A 7,636-nucleotide genomic window follows, 5' to 3' on the forward strand; every position below is an offset into this window, starting at 1 on the left:
GAGTTATTTTTCTCATGGTAGTTCTTTCTCCTTTTTATATGATATGCACCAGGTGATGTTAACTGGTAATATGGATGTTTTCAACATGACTCATTTATCCCACAACCGCAAAATGACAAGAAATATGAAAAGTCCTTCGTAATTAAAAATGCAGCAATAAAGAGAAATGGGAGCTTGTCCATACAAGGTAACTTTTCTTACATAAAAAAGGCTGAACTACCTAAAGCTAGCTCCGAATTGAGCAAACATGTTAAAATACTTAAATATTGGGGATAAAAATACACAAATGAAATAACCATCATTCTCAACAACCGTATTCTGACCACTCCTAACCTACCTACACACCAGACATTGCCAGCAAATCACTGAGGCAAACTTACATTTGAAGTTGTAGTTGTGGTACCTTCCATCCAATCTAAGTCCTCCCAACATCCCCAGTACTATCACTATGAGCTAGAAATCATTAATTCTACCCAACCACAAAAGAGTACAACTCTGAGAGTAGGAGGGCAAAATCTGGTAATAGAAAGCAGACTAGAGAAGGAGCACCTATGCCTGAAAGAAAAGTTCACACAGAGCAAGGCTTCATGGCCCAAGACTGGACAAGGCGGAAGCCATCTATTTTAGGGGAGTTCACAGGAAAAAATGTACAGAGCAGAGTTATAGAAAGGTGAAGGATGAGAGAAACAAAAGAAAACAGGCTGAAGGACTAAAAGACTGAGAGAGAAAGGTTATTGTTATATGTAAGCTGGTAACTGAAACAAATAAACCAATAGTGGAAAAAAGAAAGCAAAAAGGACCAAAGATTTCCGGAAACATCATAGCACAAGAGGCAATATATTTTAAAGGAAAAATGATCCAAAACTTGCCAGTAAAAATGATAATATATAATAGAGTGAATGTGATAAAACATAATATAATTAGGATAAAATAACCAATGTATGACATATATATATATACATATATGATTTGATATAATGTAGTCTACAATTGAACAGAATAGAGTATGATATAATAAAAAGCAGGAAGCTTCAGGATAAATTAGACCTAAACTGAGTCTTGCCTCAAACATATACTGGCTTGTGATCTTGGGCAATTCAGTGAATTACTCAATGCTGCCCTCCACTTTCTAAATCTATATTACTAATAGCAATAGCAAACACCAGGATAGAACTTTAAAATCTGCCAAGTACTTTATATATATATATATATATATATATATATATACATACATACATACATATATATATATATACATACATACATATATATATATATATATATATATATATATATATATATATATATATATATATAATTTGATTAATATAAAGTCACCAATGCTATTATACCATTTTATAAATTAAAAAAAACTGAGGTTGGGAGAAGTTTGTGAATTTGGACAAGATCATACAGTTACTTCCTAACTGAAGCATGATATTCAAAATCAGGGTCTTCTTGACTTCAAGAGCTATATTGTGTCCACTTTCCAGCCCTGCATCCCAGAGATTAGCTCTACCTATCTTTATATTTGCATTAAAAGAATGAATTTCTTTATTCAGAATTCCCTGGAACAAGGAACTCACAGGTCTAGACCAAAAAATTGTTCGTAAACTTAGCTATATTATGTATCAGGTACTATGCTGAGTGCCACATATTTCTGTACTTCAATTGTGTGTGTGTATTTTTTTCTCCTTAAACCAGTTAAAGTTAGAAAGGTTTAAGTGCTATCCTCTCCCTACCTTTCTCCTTGTTTGTAAAGACTTCTAAGGGCACACATTGATTATATGAGCTAATTTTCCCCAAACATCCTATCTTTTCCCCCAGCTAGTATATTCCTCTGTTTCTCTTTTGTTACTTTTACTGATATTTCTCTTCCCTTCTCTTTCCATTTTTCTTTTAAGAACATTAAAAACAGAATCACTCCTAGGCCTTCTATCTATTTAGACAACCTTTCTGAACCCTGATAATGAAAAGGTTCAGAAGAGACAGAGGTAGCATCTCCCTATATTAAAATGTATATATTTTATCTTTCCTTAAGTCTCGTAATGATTGTTCATTTCTGTTTACCTTGTAATGTTTCACTTATCTCATGTTTGACCATTAGAATTTTTACAAAGCCTCAGTCTTCAGGAGGAATCTTCTAAAGGTATCCATTTCATCAAAAATCCAATTTTCCACCATAAGATTATACTCGATTTTTCTGGGTGACATCTTCAGTGTCAATGAACTTAAATGGATGGAAATGAGTGAATTTAATTCATATAATTATAATAAATGTTGCTTAGACAAGAATATTTGAAGAAATGCAGTAGCCCTCATAGTCAATACAAGGGTAAGAAAAGCTGGATTGGGATATAATCTCAAAAATGACAGAATGATATCTATTTGATTCCAAAGCAAAATGTTCAACATCACAATACTACAAGTCTGTGCTCTAATCACGGATACCAAAGTTGATCAATTCTATGAACACCTGCACTTTCTAGAAATATTTAAAAAGTCACTTTCATCATAGGAGATTAGAGTGCTAAAGCAAGAAATCAAAATAGAATAACAGGCAAATTTGGTTTTGGAGGAAAAAATAAAGTGAGGCAGAGGCTGATAGAATTTTGTAAGGATAATTTGCTAATAATGGCAAAAATTGATTTTAAATTCCACGTAATCAAATTAATCAGCTTTATGATTATCTTTATCACCTATTTACTTAAGAAATATGTCCTAGGGACAGTTAGGTGGTGCAGTGGATACAGCACCAGCCCTGAAGTCAGAAGGACCAGAGTTCAAATGTGGCCTCAGACACTTCACACTTCCTAGCTTGTGACCATGGGCAAGTCACTTGACCCCAAATGCCTCAGTAAAAATAAAATAAAATAAATTTTAAAAAACCTATCTCCTAAAAAGGGACCCAAATATGCACAAATGTTGTGGCAGCCCTTTCTGTAGTGGTAAGAAAGTGGAAACTGAGTGGATGCTCATTAGTTGGAGAATGGCTAAATAAGTTATGGTATCTGAATGTTATGGAATATTATTGTTCTATAAGAAACAATTGGCAGGATGATTTCAGAAAGGCCTGGATAGACTTATATGAACTGATGCTGAGTGAAGTGAGCAGAACCAGGAGATCATTGTACATGGCAACATCAATATTATAGGACAATGAATTCTGATGAACGTGACTCTTTCCAACAAAGAGATGATTGATGCCAGTTCCAATGATCTTGTGATGAAGAGAGCCATTTATACCCAGAGAGAGGACTGTGGGAACTGAATGTGGATCATAACTTAACATTCTCACTCTTTTTGTTGTTGTTCACTTGCTTTTTGTTTTCTTACTCATTTTCCTTCCTTTTTGATCTGATTTTTCTTGTGCAGCAAGAGAATTGTATAAACATGTTTACACATATTGGATTTAACATATATCTCAACATATATAACATATATTAGATTGCTTTCCATCTAGGGGAAGGGGTCGGGGGGGGGGGGGAAGGGAAAATCTGAAACACAAGGCTATTCAAGGATCAATGTTGAAAAATTATCTGTACCATATGTTTTGAAAAATAAAAAGCTTTAAAAAGAAAAAAAGAACTATCTCCTAAGAAAAATGATTATTTCTTTCTTATATTAACAACCAATTATTGAGATTAAGATCTTTCTTTCTATTTCCTCATTTAGAAATAAATCCCTGTAGGTTAATACGGTTAGTCTTTAAAAGACATTACTGACTTTGGCCAAAAATTTACCCCATCAAAAAGTCTTATCTAGGGTAAAATTGTTACTCCACCTAATTAGAAAAACTTTACAAAAGGAATCTAATTTAGGTGAAATCTATCATATTGTATTTTACCCAGATCTAGGTAGGGGATAGATTTTTTGCCTAGATTTCAGGAAGCTGAGGATGGTCTAGGAGTCCTCATTAGAATAGCCCAACCTCTCTTTATAATTTCATGGAATCATCATTAACCAATCACAGTTGATTGGCTGCCTGTGAGGGAAACCCAATCATCTAAGGACATATAAATGCTAAGAGACCTCTATGGTTTTTCTTTGGTTTAAGGGAGATGGCCAAATGACCATCCTTTTATTAATTTTTTGCAATTGGCTAAATTGTTAATTATCCAGAAACTTTCACAACATTTTCATTCATCATATTACCTAACCATACCTGAGATGCTTTTCATATTGTTTTTATTGCTTTTAAATGGTTTGACCTTATATATTCAGATGATAAATTCTATCTTAAGGTTATATATATATATATATATATATATATATATTATATATATATATATATATATAAAATTTTGTTCTACTACTTTACAGTTTTATCAGGAGCTCTAAACACAGGGAGTTTGTCCCCAAATAATTTACATTTCAAGTTTTCTCAGACTTTGGATCATTTAATTCCATTTTTTCCCTGATTCTTCATTAATAATCTATTCTACTGAGTTATTTCCATATTTTGTAACCAGGATCAAATGTTTTTTTAATAATTCTTGCTTTATAATTCAAACTCTAAATGGGATATTTCTCCTTTTTATTCTTATCATTTTCATTATTCCCCCTGATATTTTAAACATTTTATTACTCCAAATGAATTTGTCATTATTTTGACTAGCTCTATAAAGTATGCTTCTCATGTCAGTTCAATTTGTATAATACTAAATACTAAATTACATACCAAAGTAATTTCTCTTATATTCACAAGGTATGACCAATACTAAGAAATAATCCTTTCAATTATTTGTCATTTTAAATTTCTTTAAATCATGTTGTGTCATTGTACTTATGTCTTAAAATATGTTTTAATAGGACAGCTTCCAGAGTTTTATGCATTTTATTATTATTTAATGAAATTTCCTTTTTATTAATAGACCTTTATATTAAGTTATTACAATCAGAAATGCGATTGATTTTTGCAGATTTGTTTTGTATTGTGCTACTTCTCTGATGCTATTAATCATCTTTAGTTTTTTTATTGATTTTCTGGGGCTTTCTATGCTGCGAACTATGGGATCATCAATTAAGAATTAGGTTGTCACCTGTTTGTTTAGCTTTAAGCCTTTAATTGCTCTCTTATCCTATTGCTGTCTCTAGAATTTCTGGAAGTGCGTCAAGTAATAGTAGAAAAAGGAGACATCCTTGTTTTACTGGTCTTTTTACTAAGAAGCCTCTATTATTTTTCCATTGCAAATAATACTAGTTTTTGTTTTAGACTTACATATTTTATATTATTAAAATGGTCTTTTATGACTATGTTTCTTGATATTGTTGGTACAAATGAGTTTTCAACTTTGTCAAAGGCCTTTTCTGCACCTAATAATATAATATATTTTGGGGGTGGCTTATGTTTAGAGATTTAAGTATGTCACCTCCTTCGTAAAATCACAGGTTGGTCATTGAGTATAATTTTTGGAGACATTAAAATTTTGTATTGATATTTAATTGATATTAATTTTCAAGGATTAGCCATTTTGTAGCCTGCTCCACTGCATGCCAGCTCTACATGGATCATCATGTCCACCTCTTTTCAACCTGCAACATGAACTCCACTCCTTCTCAATCATTTCTGATCTTCAGTTCTTGCTCTATTTTGGCAGAGTGAAAGATACTTAATGACAAGAGACATATATGGTGAAACATAATTATACCTAAAGGCAATACAATGAAACTATTTTAATATCAAACATATGTACACCAAAAGTACAGCATCTAAATTCATTAAAAAAAAAAGCTAAAAAATCAGTGGCCTTCATAAAACATATATGGTTAAGGCAATGACATTTGGATATCTAACCATGTTTTTTTTTTCTTTTTTTCAACAGCCAATCCCCAAGTGAAAAACAGTCAAGGGATATGAATAGGCAGTTTTCAGAGGAAGAAATTAAATTATTAAGAAGTATACGATCCCACATTAAAACAACTGTTGGGTATCACTTTGCATTCCTAAGATTGGCTAACGTGACAGAATAGGAAAATGATGAATACTGGAAAAGATGTAGGAAAATAAATACAACATTGGTAGACCTATGTACTAATCCAAAACTTCTCAATAGCTCTTTACTATTTTGCCCCCAAAATCTATTAAATGTACACGTTTGACTCAGAAACATGACTAGTAGGTTGATAACCGAAAGGTTGATAACAAAAGAGAAAGGACCCATGTACAGAAAAATATCTGTAGCAGCTTTTTCCGTGATGAGAAAGAATTGGAAACTCAGGGGATGCCCATCAACTAGGGAATGACTGAACAAGTTATTTTATATGAATGTAATGAAATACTTTTGTAATACAAGAAATGATAAGAGGATCATTTCAGAAAAATTTGGGAAGACATATGAATATATGCAAAATGAAGTAATAAAAATGAAAAATGAAGTAAGCAGAACAAGATTGATTTATATAATACCAGCAATATTGTAAACATAAAAAGTCATAATCAGAATAATGTAAACAAAATTAATCACAGGTGAAAGGACAAGAAAGAAGCAATTAAAAAGAGCAATAATCCATACAAAATAAACAAAAGAACAAGATGCAAACCAGACAATTATGATATTAAATATAAAGAGATGAAATGCCCCCACAAAATGAAAGAGAATGTCAGAAGTGAATTTTTAAGAAAACCAAAAAATTTGCTGACCATAAGAAATGAGATGGAAAAACAAGAACATATATGGAATGAAAATGAGAAGATGGAAACAAATTTATGATACATCAATTGATTCTAAAAAATAGAGTTTGGGAAAGTCCTGTGAGACAATTGAAAGATACTTTCATGACAAGAGACATATATGATGAAACATAATTATAGCTAAAGGCAATACTATGAAACTATTTTAATATCAAACTTATATACACCAAAAGCATAGCATCTAAATTCATAAGAAAAAAGTTTTTAAAAAATGGAGAAGCTCTACAATGGTGGAAAATCAATCTCAAAGATATATCAAGAGTCCAGTGGGCATGAGATGATGAGAACCTGAATTCATGGGAAGTTCAAGCCAGTGTACTAGGGAATTTCTTAGAGACCTCTTAATATTTCATGGATACATGGAAAATATAGGTCCATTGATTCTCATTCATTCTTTTTATTTGACTGGCCCATCTTTCTTTTCCAGTCATATAGTTCTTTGAAAACCCCATTTATGCTACTTCTACTACTAAAGTACTGCAGCTTGTTCATGATCACAATATGTTATTCCTTTTTTAGCCACTTCACATTTGTATAGCCCTTTATCTTTTTCAATTCACATTCAAGTTAACCAACAATCTTTAAGCTCTTACTATGTACAGAAAACTATGTTCAGTTCTGGCAAGATACAAAGTTTGGGTAAAACAGGGTCTCTTATCTATAGAGTTTATTATTCTCTTGAACTACTGAAAACATTTTTGAGGTAAATACATACAGTAGATCTACTTTTCTCTACTTTATACTGCAGGGAACTAAACTCCAGAAAGGTAAAGTGACTTCTTGTCATATAACTAGTAAATGGACAAGCTACAATTACAAGTCAAGTGTCTAGCTTGTAAATTTATTTCTCTACCCCTGAGGATGCCCTCCATATATAGAATATGCTCCTTCTTCTTGCCTCCTGGTTTTCCTGGCTTTCTTCAAATACCAGTTAAAATCCCA

The sequence above is a fragment of the Antechinus flavipes genome, chromosome X, assembly GCF_016432865.1.
Source record: "Antechinus flavipes isolate AdamAnt ecotype Samford, QLD, Australia chromosome X, AdamAnt_v2, whole genome shotgun sequence".
In the NCBI taxonomy this organism is placed as follows: Eukaryota; Metazoa; Chordata; class Mammalia; order Dasyuromorphia; family Dasyuridae; genus Antechinus; species Antechinus flavipes.